Below are 14,048 nucleotides of genomic sequence, written 5' to 3'. Positions count from 1 at the left end.
TTGGTTGACACTTTTGATAGCCTATGATAGTGGGAGTCTGCATTTGGTATTGAGATACACTGTTGTGATCACATTATATTTTATGATTCTGATATATATTATGATTATTTTCTACCGTTCCATTTCGTGCACATTTTGTAAATGGATTGTTAATAAGAGGTAAAATGTGTCTGTATGACTGTTTTGGACCATGTTTACATCTTATGAATGTATGTTTTTAAATTCCTGTTAGTAATAATTACTAATAATATAATCATGGGGTAGGCTATTGGGTAGAGTTGGTGACCCAATGGTTACATGGTTTATTGTTGGTAGTTTTTGCTAAACAGAATGATGGGTTTATTATCTAACTAATTTAAAGTTATGATCCTTATGTTTGGCTCAAAGATCTTGCTAGTCAAGTGGAAGAATGTTAGGACATAATCCTAACGGTGGATGTGGCTTTTACAAGATCGACGGTCAAGATCATTTGGTTAGTTAATTAGTTTTGTGAAAAGTCATTAATGAAAAGACTTTATGTGAAAAGTCATTAAGGAAAAGACTTTATGTGAAAAGGTATAAACGTAAAAAGACATTTGGGGAGAGGGATCGGCGCAATGAGGAGTCGCATCTCTTCCCACAAACGCTTATAAAAAGGTACTCTTGAGTCCTATTTGCACACAACGAATTTGTTTCCAAACTTTGAGAATCCACGCTTGAAGAGAAAGGAAACCGGTCCCCATCACCGACTATTGTGTAGCAAAGAGAAACCTTAAGAGAAAGAAAAACAACATTCATGGCTTCCGGTATGTCTTTTTCTCATTTCAATTTATTCCATATTGTTATCTGTGATTTTCTCAATGTTGAATCGCTAAGATCCGTTGCCGGTGTTCATATTGTATCGAACACTAACAGTACGGTCTTGGGTTGAGAAGGAAGGAAAGGGTTGCGGGTTTGTGGGTTTGGATTTAATCCATTGTAATCCTTGTATATTGTTTTCTCATAGTGGAAGATCGTGTTTCTCGCCCATGGAGTGGCTTGGCCGAACCACATAAATCTTTGTGTTCATCTTGTGGCATGATTTAATACTTTTACTTTTCTGTCTAATTTGTGCCTGGCGGATTTTCTCAACACCCTGAATAACTGGAATGACGCTATCATTTTGATGCATATAATTTGATTATTCTACATTTACTTATGTGAGTCGGGGTAAATAATCTAGTTGTGATGTTTTTTTGGTAGGTAAGCTGGGGTTTGACGGGGACCCCTAGAAAGATGATACATTTAAGTATGAAAACCAACATCCCTATCCTTGAGAGACACTAGATAGGGAGAACAAAGGATTCAGATGGTCCAAAAATACTAAGATAAGTATTATTAATAAATGAGATGCATAAGCACAATCTATAAAGTCATTATAATTCACACTTATTGATGCTTTTATATGCTAAATTCGCATATTATATTGGTATCTTTTTTTGTGTTAATTTTTCTTTTCTTTTCTCCCAGCTAACAAACATTGCAATGAGATTATCTACACAGACTCAATTAAATAGAGAATAATTAAATTATATGCATCAAAATAGTAGATATTCTCATCATTTAGTCGTGTAAAAACGAGAATCTGCAAAAACAGACTTCGCGGCTCATGTTTTCCTACTGCCAATTAAATATTACAGTCTGCGCAATCCAAAAACCAACTGTTTACTTCTTCTTTTTCTTAGTAGAATCCTAAACGAGCTTGCGGATCAAAAGCCTATGATAGGGGTCCAACTTGGGTCGGGCTCAACCCGAACCCTAGGGGTTCAACCCGATTTTGGCTCGAGTTGGGTTGACATTTCCTTGGGCTGTGTTGGGTTAGGGTTTGAAGATCGCGAAAGTCTCATCTTTTTGTTTCAGAAAGTAAACACATGTCATCATTGTGTAATCATCAACAAATAAAATAAAATATTTATTTTCGCTCAAGGATAAAGTTTACATAGGACCACAAATATCGGCATGTATAAGCATCAAAGGCTTATATGCACTCCAAGACTTACCATTTGGAAATTGCTCATGGTGGTGTTTTCCCAAAACACAAGCTTCACAGCTTATTGTGGACCCCGATCCGGGACGAGCGTGAGGGGACGGGCCCCCGCGCGAGTCTCTGGAGATCGTCCACGTGAAGGAGAGCCCCACCAAGGAACTCTCGAAAGAGTGCCCCTCACAGCATGAGCGGCGATGTAAAGTGAGATACCTCTCGATTCGGGGACTAGCCCAGATTCGAGGCGTACCTTAAACAAAGAAGAGTCGCCATCCAAGGAAGTGGGCCCTGGATCCCATGCTGTGCTCTGTTGCAACAGATAACCAGAGATATAAAATAGGGTTCGTGCCTGATGACGAATGGGGAAGGGATTAGGCGCCCCCAATTCGCCCAAGTGCTAGCACCTGGTCTCTTATGCCATTTATTATTAATTTTGAAGAGTTTTGGGCGAAAATCATGCGAAATGGGAACGAATATCTCCGAGATAACGTCTAGCTAATCATGCATGTCTCGGAGATGAATAAGAAGCACACACAAAAGAAATGAAAGATATGTCGCCTAAGAATAGCTAGGTTATGAGTGCCATGCCTAATTGGTGTCTAAGTTCTGGTGGACAAGCACATGCATGTTACAGCTAAAGGTATAAGATCTGTACATAAAAATAAGAAAACACAGCAAAACACACAACACAACACGACTCGACAAGACAAATCCTAAAATTCTAATGCAGGACTTGACTCGGACCAGGATGGCCATCCATCCTAGCTGCACTACGTATCCCGGCCTCGGGAAGAATCAGAGCCAACGTAGTTCGGTGTCCTATGCTAAACTACAATGCCTAAACCTCTAGGACCGCTATCCTAGACTCGATCAACTAGACTCGACTAGTTTTTAAAGCTTTTTGTGCGATTGCTTAAATTCAAGTGGATTGTGATTTTTACGACTCTCTATATGTCCTAACTAATGCAGGTTGTTTAGCCTTAAGCTAATGCAGGTGGGCCCTACATCCTATGTGTATCTAGGCTGTGCAACATAAAGAAAACCATGGGCTGACTATATGCTTCCTAGTCTAGCCATCGGTTCGACTAAGTGTCTGACCGATCGACTCGAGGCCTCCTAACTCTAGGGACACTCACACGACATGACACACCACATCAATACAAATCAAGACCGACTCCTAACTCTAAAACACCCTAAATATCTAGGACAGACTCCTAACTCTAGGGGAAGATCTTTTTGAAAAGGTTTTGAAGTTTTTTGTATTTTTGGGAGGTTTTGAAGTTATGAAAAATGGTGAAAGTTGTGAGAAATATTTACAAAAATGGTGACTGAAAATGGTGAAAGGGTGTAAAAATGGTGACTGAACTCAGGGTGCCAGCAGCACGCCTGAGCTGCCTACGTACCCCTCAGCTAGGGATCAAGCCATCCGTAGTTCGGACGGAAAGGTGAGAAATGTGGGTAAAAATGGTGAGAAAAAAAAAAGAAAAAAAAAAGAAAAGAAATGGTGACTGCACTCAGGATGCCAGCAGCACGCCTGAGCTGCCTACGTACCCCTCAGCTAGGGATCAAGCCATCCGTAGTTCGGACCGAATTCCTAACTACTCTGCACATGACTCAAGATTTTTTTAGTTTTTCGATTTTTTAAATGTTTTTGAATTTTCAAGCATTTTTAAAATGTTTTTGGTTTTTAGATGTTTTTCAAGTGTTTTTGAAAGGTTTTTTTTTTTGACACAAGAAGACAAATCCTATCATCATGAGGGGAGGACATACTCCTGAATATCCCGCAAAGGTTGGACAGCATCCTATGCTTTGCGGGGGGGGGAAAGAACAGAAACACGACTCTGCAAGGGTTGGACAACATCCTATACCTTGCAAGAGCAGATAGAAGAATATGATCTGATAAAGGGTTGGCTGGAATCCTAACCCCTATGATGATAGGACAAGCTTCGGAAAGACTGAAGGACTGACTCCTGTGCTAACGACTGTTATAATTACTATTCATAATTACTATTCACAATACTATTCATGATTACTATTTAAAACTACTATTCACAGTAGGACCCACCAAGTACTATTCATACCTCAGCGGGCTCCACACCAGCGGGTCCCACATCAGCGGGCCCCACGTCAGCAGGCCCCACATCAGCGGGCCCCACATCAGCGGGCCTCACACCAGCGGGTCCCACCACAAGCGGGCCCCACACAAGCGGGCCCCACACAAGCGGGTCCCACATCTGCCTAAAGAACCCACAACCATTGACCTATAGACAAGTGCGACAAATGGTAAACAGAGATGGAAATTTACAGACAGATTTAAGAGCAGCATGCCAAAGCGAGATCTGAGACTAGGTGCAGCTTTACCTTAGATTGAATCCTGATCGATTGATGCCTTTGATCCCCTTTGATTTTTCTTTTAGCTTCAAGCAGCTGATCTTTGCAAAATTCTCAAAATGGGTTGAAAATGAGAGGAAGAACGATGATGACGATCGGACCTCCGGTCAATTTGCCGGAGATGGAGATAATGGAAAATGCTGATTTTGGGTTAGAAGTGAAGGTGGAAGGAAGGTGATGGTGGTTGAAGTAAAAATGAAATGGGTTTGTTGGTAGAAAATGGGGAAAATCAAAATGAGATGGGTTTTAGACCTAGGGACCAAGGAGATGGGTAAGATGGAGGAGGGTGGTCGGTGGCGGTGGAATGGGATGGAGATGAAGGTGGAGGAAAAGAAATGGGGGGGGGGGGGGTGCTGTGGATGGGATTCGGTGAAAAACCGAATGATTTTTTTTTTTTTTTTTTTTTTTTTTTTTGAAGTGGGTTTTGCTCAAACATGGGTTTTGGGTAGAGATGGGGATGGAGGGGGGTTTGGAGGTGAAAATAGGGGGGAGTAGAATGGGGGAGGTGGCGGCTCGGATTCCGGTGAGTTGCCGGCCGGAGATGGGTTTGGCCTCGCCGGATTCCGGCTGGCCGTGGTGGTGGAGAGGGTGGCTCGGTCGGATTCCGACCGGGTGGGTGTTTTGGGTGGGGTTCGGTGGTGGAGAAAATGGGGGAAGAAGAGGTGGAGAAAAGGAAGAGTGGAGAAAGTGGGGGTGGGAGGCGGCTTGCCGGATTCCGGCAAGCTTGCAGGAGAAGATGGTGTTGGCTGCCCCTCTTTTTTTTTCTTTTTTTTGGAATGGGTTTTGTGAGTTTGGTTGGAATCGGTTTTGGGGAAGAAGGCTAGGTGGTGGCTGGTGGCGGTGGGGAGTGGCTATGGAGGAAGATTTTCGAGGTGGGTTTTGGGGGAAAATGGGTTTGGGTTTCGGTGGTGGAGGAAGGTGTAGGTGGAGGACGGTGGGGGATTTTCGAGGGGTTGGGCGGTGGTGGAGCCGGAGGTAGGGGGTGGCTGTGGTGGTGCCGGATTTTCAAAATGCCGAAATGGGTTTCGGTTTTTGGGGTTGGGGAAAATGGGTTTGGGTTTCGGTGGTGGAGGAAGGTGTAGGTGGAGGACGGTGGGGGATTTTCGAGGGGTTGGGCGGTGGTGGAGCCGGAGGTAGGGGGTGGCTGTGGTGGTGCCGGATTTAATGGAGCTCGCCGGATTCCGGTGGTGCTTGCCGGAATCAATGGCAAAGGGAAGAAAAGTGGTCGGTGGAAAAGAAGGTGGGATGGGATTAGAGTTGGGGAAGAGATGGGTTTGATCTTGGGGTTGCAATGGAGGAGGGTTTGGGCGAATATGGAGGTTGGATCTCCGGCGAGACCGCCGGAGAAGATGACCGGAGTGGTCTCTCTCCCTCTCTCTCTCTCTCTCTCTCTCTCTCTCCCTCTCTCTCTCTCCCTCTCTCTCTCTCTCTAGGTTTTTTTTTTTTTTTTCACAGCAGATGCTAGCCCCCCCTCCATTTTGCCATCATTCGATGGTTATGTAAATGGGAATGATATTTTCGCCCCCCCCTTTTGCTCCATGGGCAGCCCTCTCTTGTGCACTTGTGACTACTTTTGTACCCTATAGGGGGGGTGTCTAGGTTAAAAAAAGATGGGAAATCAAAAGGGCAATGATAAACTTGACCTTGCTTTTGCTATGGACAGCCACCTCATTAGTGAATTTACCTTATTTTCGATTGGGAAGGATGGTCCATAAAAAAAAAATGTTCAATGAAAATTTCGAATATTTATTAGACCCTTTAGTTTCCCGCAGGTAACCCTTTTCTGCGAAAATAGCCTAATTAGAACACCTCCTAACTAGATAAATCGCTCTTCTCTCAGGATACATTCACCCCCCTTTCTGGTTTACACTACGCACATTATCTTGGCTCGTTCGCTAGGCAAACGCGCTCGGATTTCGACGGAATTTTGCAGGGGCCTTGGTGGGACCCAAAGCTAGCCTAGGGTTAAGTTTGGGACCCTAGCTCATTGATTTGGTGGGGTTTTTTGCAAAACTGGAAGGGTTTAGGGCACGGTCAAAATGGGGTGTCTACAGATGCCCCTCTTTGGCAGAGCGCGCTTGTCGCGCGAATGTCAAAGCTGAACAGACAACACATTTTGACTGGCCCAAGATTTCGAACAGAAGGGATGCAAAAGGGTGGCGAGATGGATCGACGAGACACATTCTCATCGAGAAGGAATGATAAGATGAATTGACGAGACAGAATCTCGAAAAGAAAACTGAGATGGACTCTCAAGTGGTAATGAGACAGACTCTCACACAATGCAGAATGGAATGATTAGACATCATCTATTTAAGCCATTCAGGGATTTGGAGATTGTAAAGCGGAATGATTAGACAATATCATGATCAAACCTAAATTTGGATCTGGGACAAGCGAAATGATTAGACAGCATCTTGATCATTCCTGAATTGGGATCTGAGAAGACAGCATCTTAACAGATGAACACAGCGGAATGATTAGACAGCATCATGATCAAACCTGGATTGAGATTTTGAGAAGACAGCATCTTGACAGACGAACGTTGCGGAATGATTAGACAGTTATCATGATCAAACCTGGGATCTAAGAAGACAGCATCTCGACAGATGAACGAAGCGGAATGATTAGACAGTTATCATGATCAAACCTGGATTGAGATCTGAGAAGACAGCATCTTGACAGACGAACGTTGCGGAATGATTAGACAGTTATCATGATCAAACCTGAATTGGGATCTGAGAAGACAGCATCTTGACAGATGAACGAAGCGGAATGATTAGACAGTTATCATGATCAAACCTGGGATCTGAGAAGACAGCATCTTGACAGATGAACGAAGCGGAATGATTAGACAGTTATCATGATCAAACCGGGATTGAGATCTGAGAAGACAGCATCTTGACAGACGAACGTTGCGGAATGATTAGACAGTTATCATGATCAAACCTGAATTGGGATCTGAGAAGACAGCATCTTGACAGATGAACGAAGCGGAATGATTAGACAGTTATCATGATCAAACCTGGGATCTGAGAAGACAGCATCTTGACAGATGAACGAAGCGGAATGATTAGACAGTTATCATGATCAAACCGGGATTGAGATCTGAGAAGACAACATCTTGACAGACGAACGTTGCGGAATGATTAGACAGTTATCATGATCAAACCTGAATTGGGATCTGAGAAGACAGCATCTTGACAGATGAACGAAGCGGAATGATTAGACAGTTATCATGATCAAACCTGGGATCTGAGAAGACAGCATCTTGACAGATGAACGAAGCGGAATGATTAGACAGTTATCATGATCAAACCGGGATTGAGATCTGAGAAGACAACATCTTGACAGACGAACGTTGCGGAATGATTAGACAGTTATCATGATCAAACCTGAATTGGGATCTGAGAAGACAGCATCTTGACAGATGAACGAAGCGGAATGATTAGACAGTTATCATGATCAAACCTGGGATCTGAGAAGACAGCATCTTGACAGATGAACGAAGCGGAATGATTAGACAGTTATCATGATCAAACCGGGATTGAGATCTGAGAAGACAGCATCTTGACAGACGAACGTTGCGGAATGATTAGACAGTTATCATGATCAAACCTGAATTGGGATCTGAGAAGACAGCATCTTGACAGATGAACACAGCAGAATGATTAGACAGTTATCATGATCAAACCGGGATTGGGATCTGAGAAGACAGCATCTTGACAGATGAACACAGCAGAATGATTAGACAGTTATCATGATCAAACCGGGATTGAGATCTGAGAAGACAGCATCTTGACAGACGAACGTTGCGGAATGATTAGACAGTTATCATGATCAAACCTGAATTGGGATCTGAGAAGACAGCATCTTGACAGATGAACACAGCAGAATGATTAGACAGCATCATGATCAAACCTGAATCGGGATCTGAAAAGACAGCATCTTGACAGATTGACAACAGCGGAATGGGTGCTCTAAGGGAGACTTTAGTGAGGTGCTCTCAGGGAGACTTTGGTTGGGTGCTCTCAGGGAGACTTTGGTGAGGTGCTCTCAGGGAGACTTTAGTGAGGTGCTCTCAGGGAGACTTTGGTTGAATGCTCTCAGGGAGACTTTGGGTGGGTGCTCTCAGGGAGACTTTGGGTGGGTGCTCTCAGGGAGACTTTAGTGAGGTGCTCTCAGGGAGACTTTGGTGAGGTGCTCTCAGGGAGACTTTAGTGCGGGTGCTGCTCTCAGGGAGACTTTGGTTGGGTGCTCTCAGGGAGACTTTAGTGAGGTGCTCTCAGGGAGACTTTAGTGAGGTGCTCTCAGGGAGACTTTGGTTGGGTGCTCTCAGGGAGACTTTAGTGAGGTGCTCTCAGGGAGACTTTGGTGAGGTGCTCTCAGGGAGACTTTAGTGAGGTGCTCTCAGGGAGACTTTAGTGAGGTGCTCTCAGGGAGACTTTGGTTGGGTGCTCTCAGGGAGACTTTAGTGAGGTGCTCTCAGGGAGACTTTGGTTGGATGCTCTCAGGGAGACTTTAGTGCGGTGCTCTCAGGGAGACTTTAGTTGGGTGCTCTCAGGGAGACTTTGGTTGGGTGCTCTCAGGGAGACTTTAGTGAGGTGCTCTCAGGGAGACTTTGGTGGGGTGCTCTCAGGGAGACTTTGGGTGGGTGCTCTCAGGGAGACTTTAGTGAGGTGCTCTCAGGGAGACTTTGGTGAGGTGCTCTCAGGGAGACTTTAGTGCGGGTGCTCTCAGGGAGACTTTAGTGAGGTGCTCTCAGGGAGACTTTGGTTGAATGCTCTCAGGGAGACTTTGGGTGGGTGCTCTCAGGGAGACTTTAGTGAGGAGCTCTCAGGGAGACTTTGGTGAGGTGCTCTCAGGGAGACTTTAGTGCGGGTGCTCTCAGGGAGACTTTGGTTGGGTGCTCTCAGGGAGACTTTAGTGAGGTGCTCTCAGGGAGACTTACACGGATGATGCCTCAGGGGTCTTACACAGATGGGATGCCTCAGGGGTCTTACACAGATAGGATGCCTCAGGGGTCTTACATAGATGATGCCTCAGGGGTCTTACACAGATGGGATGCCTCAGGGGTCTTACACGGATAGGATGCCTCAGGGGTCTTACACAGATGATGCCTCAGGGGTCTTACACAGATGGGATGCCTCAGGGGTCTTACACGGATGGGATGCCTCAGGGGTCTTACACAGATGATGCCTCAGGGGTCTTACACAGATGGGATGCCTCAGGGGTCTTACACGGATGGGATGCCTCAGGGGTCTTACACAGAAGGGATGGATATTTCTTTTGATTTTGATTGATTGATTTATTGATTCAGATTGATTCATTTGAAAATTGCTTTGTCTCTTGCCGAGAAAATGGGATTGCGAGTTCTTTGCTGAGGACCAGACTCACATGATCTGCTGAGGTTCTGAGTATTGATCATTTCTTCTGAGAGAACTGAATTTTGCTGGAGATTGAAGGCTGCGTGAGCAAATTCTAGACTTCGCTAGGGAAACTGATTTTCTTGGAGAATTGACTCTTCTGAAGAGTGGAATCAACTGAGGAGTTTAGAGGTTTGGCTTGAGATGTGCTCGTACCCCTCTTATCTTAACTTGCTGGAGGCCTTATTACTGATTGCCTTTGTGTGCTTGACATCTTTTATGACGCGAGTCATAAAAGATGCCCCTAGTATATTGTGTTTCCATGACAGGAGTTTTAAGGAGGCAGGACAATGATGGTTGAAGAAAAGATGTTTCATTTCATGAAGGCTTGAGGTTGCACAGTTTTTTTGTATGGAGAGAATAGGACAATAACCATGATGGCTGAGTCTGAAAATCTCTTCTTTCGCATGGCTCACTTTTGGAGGCTTAAGGTCTCGGGTAGGTTTGAACAAGATGTCTCCCGCCCCTTTCTGATACCTAAACCAGGATTTACTCTGAATTTTCTTCACATTTTGGAGGACACACTCCCATTCTTCCAGCACCCGACAGTTTGGACTTTGCAAGGAAAGGGAACATAAATATGAAGGAGGAATAGATTTCCAAGGACTCGGTCAAAGAAGATTCTTGTTGTTCGAAGGACTCGATTCGCTTTCGACTCATTCTTGGATCTGATGTGTCATTTTTTAAGGGTTTGGCTTAGCCACTCTTAGAGTATTTCGAAGACCGTGTCAAGAGGCACTACTCTCCTCTTTCGGTGTTTATGTCATTGGTTATTATCCCTTTCAGATTGCTCGGTTTCAATGCCCCCAGTTTAGAGGAATGTTAAAGTAAGCTTGCTGGCACTACTTGGACTCCGAGATTTCACCCTGGTTGAAGACTGTTTCTCCATCTCGATGATTCGCTTTTTCGTTGGAAGTCATTGCCATTGACCAGATTGCCTTTTCAGGTTTTCAATCTGACGGACCGCTTGCCCTAACTTTTGCCTGGTTCGCCCTTTCGGGTTTTCAATCCAGCGGGCTTGATACCCTAACTTTTGCCTAAGCCGACTTTTCAGTTGTTAACTTAGCGGGTGAATGACCCTAAATTTTGCCTAGACCGCCCTCTCGGGTTTTCAGCCTAGCGGGTCTTCAGACTCCATCGTTTTTTTTTTTTTTTTACTTTGAACCTCTGCTTGTTCACCAGAAGGACTTTCTAGGCGGGATTGGGTTCAAAAGGGTTGGATATTTCCTTTGAATTTCAAAGTTTCAACCGAACCTGGATTGGTCAGGTTGCCTAAGTACCCCAAAAATGGAGGATCAGGTCCGCGTAGTTTGCTGGGGTTTGGAACACAATGATTTGGCTTTAAGCTCAAAAGTTGAAAGGGAATAATTTGATTTTTATTCCAAAGGTTGAAAGGGAATAATTTGACTTTTATTCCAAAGGTTGACCGAACCTGAATTGATCAGGTTGCCTACGTACCCTATAGAAAGGGATCAGGTCAGACGTAGTTCGAAACGAACTACCCCTGGTTTGTGGGTGTTTGAAAAGAATGTTTGATTTTGTTGAGGCTCAAAGGTGTTTGTAAAAGGATTTTTTTTTTTAAACTTGGGATTTTGGCATTTAAGGCTCAGGCGTCCAATGATGGCCTTCTGGTGTTTTGGCATACAAGCTTCTTGAATGGCTAAGGTTCAATGGCTTTGAACTTTTTCTCTTTCTCTTTTTTTTTGAGGAGTCTGGCGGCATTTCCTGGCAAGACTTCATCTGCACTGTGCGAGCTAGACTGATTGAATTCCCACTTTGTCTTTGAGATCTCGCACTGATATTCGGGATTCTACGACTCTGGGTCTTCTCTAAATGCTGAAGATGATTTTGAAATTTTCAATCTATTTATCAGCTTTGCTTTTTGAGATTCTGACGTTCTTGAGGAGTTGACGTGGGGCATGCTCCCCTCTCCTTTCTTCTCTGGATTCTATCTTTTTTTTTTTTATTGGATGTCGGGGAGGCCCCTACTCCTTGAATGTTCTAACTTGAAATTCCATCGGAATGTATAGCCCAAGTATTCTTTTTGGGGTTCATGTTCTATGCTCATGACTTTGTTGTCCGAAAGTCTTCTCTCAATTTTTCATTAACTTCACTTGATGTCTGGTATTCTTCGTTTGAAATTTTCACTTTTTCGACCCGATGTCTGAAGCTGAGGGTGACTTACGTTGAACAGTGCCAAGGCATGCTTCTGGTTTATCCTCATATGACCAAGCAACACTTCTTTGAACCCTCTAAATAGGTTTATCGATTCTTTGCGCTCTTCGGGAGATTTTGCCAATCCTTATTTCCCGAGTTTCAGATTTGGGTACCACTATTCACGGTATCGATTTCATCTTCAAGTGGCTTTGCTCGACATCTTCCACTCGTTTGATCAGCTTTCAAATCTCGAGGAGAATTTCATCGGCATCCTCGTCCGAGGAGGGTGTCTTAATTTGTTTATTAACATTAGATCCAAGAGTGAACATATACAAGAATACTGACGACACTGGAATCAAATGTTCGTTGCATTGAATGTTTGAAGTACATACATTGATTTTTGACGCGCCACGATAGGCTCTCCATCAAATTTAACAAAAGACTGGATATTGGCTCACAATGAGAGAGACCAATAAACACAACGTACTTAGAATTGACATTGACATGGTTAGACTTACCAACTTTGACAGGGAGGGTTGGTATACACACTTCAAAGCAAATTTCAAAGATGTGACACTTCATCGGAGGCAACGGATTGGCGCTGAAAGTTCAAGGACAACGTGCCTTCATTAATGATGATAATGATTGGAGAGAGCAATCCTGGAGTTAGAATCTCAGAAGGGAGGGCCTCTTTGGTTTCTGTTGACCCAGCTCAAATTGTTCTTTAGCACCTGACAATGGCAAGGCTTTCTCTGGTATGATATTTTCAAGAAGTTCAAGCTCTGACATTTTTCTTTTCCCTTCCCAATCATTTTTCAGGCCAGAAGTGGTACAGGTAAAGGTGGTGAGATCTATGAAGGGTTGAAAGGGTAGAGTGGTTCCCATGGTGGGTGTAGGAGGTGCAACACGGTTATGTGCAGGGTTCTCAGAAGCATTTGAGTTCAAGAAGAATGAGGGGATCCCTGTCTATCAGGTCATGGATGTCATCACCATCTCTCTCATTTCTCTCAGGACGAGACTTTCAGCATACTCAGCCATCTGGGCAATGTGAGAGGAAAAAGGTATAGTGGGCTAGACCAAGCGAGTTTAGAGATGAAAGCTTTTTTAGGGTTGATGGTAGACGAGTGACTAAGACTCCTGTCATGGACACCATAAACACTAGGCTCAATGAGAATTAATCGCATGACAATGTAATGTGCAAGTTGAAGCAAAAGGTAGCACAAACACATCCTTCCCCTTGGATAAAAATCCTACAGCATAACAACTGTACATGAAGATGTAGTACGGCAAGTACATGGTTCGTCAACAAGCCTAAAAGGATGATGACCACACTCAAGGTATTTGAAAAAAATTCGGCAGCATAACGGCCATACTAGGAGGGTCTCAGCAACTAAATATGAAGAGTATGCCGTCATGGTCAAGATAAAGCAGGGCTCTCAGCAAGAACACACACTCCGGTAATGATGATGGCAAGATAGACTCATAATCGACATGCGGAGTGATCTGATCAGGATCGATCAAATGATCAGGCTTACGGAAAACAGATCATGACTAAAAGAGCCAAGAATCTGATGATAATCCACATAATGGATAGATGGGGAAAAATTGATTAGATTAGAAGGAAACCTAACTAAGAAGCAAGCCCTAATCTAATAATAAATATATACATATATATACATCCTAACCAGGGGCACCAACCCTAGTCTAATCTAGCGCAGCCAAGAAAATCTTGACCCAGAAGTGTCTGTGAGTGTACTAGATAACGCGGCGGGTAACCACGGTGTGACTTACCCTTCTACACTACATGGGTAGGCTGACTTCTATCCTAGGCTTACATATGCTGGTCGCACATGTTCGTCCTATATGAGTACATATATATAGTGTCCTAGCAAGGGTTCCCTAATTTTGGTTATAAAGGGAGAAACTAATATATATACATAATATAATGAAATAAAAGTATGGCCCGGGCATTTCTGCAGGGTACTATGCTTATGACCATACCCTTGATGTATAACGCCAGCACACCCAGCATTATACAAAGTATGTTCATTGCTCATCGGCTGCTGTAGAAC

This window comes from Tasmannia lanceolata, unplaced genomic scaffold (assembly GCF_043159265.1).
Source record: "Tasmannia lanceolata isolate RefF3 unplaced genomic scaffold, GAP_Taslan_0.1 ptg000025l, whole genome shotgun sequence".
Lineage (NCBI taxonomy): Eukaryota > Viridiplantae > Streptophyta > Magnoliopsida > Canellales > Winteraceae > Tasmannia > Tasmannia lanceolata.
Note: the sequence above shows the minus strand (reverse complement) of the source record.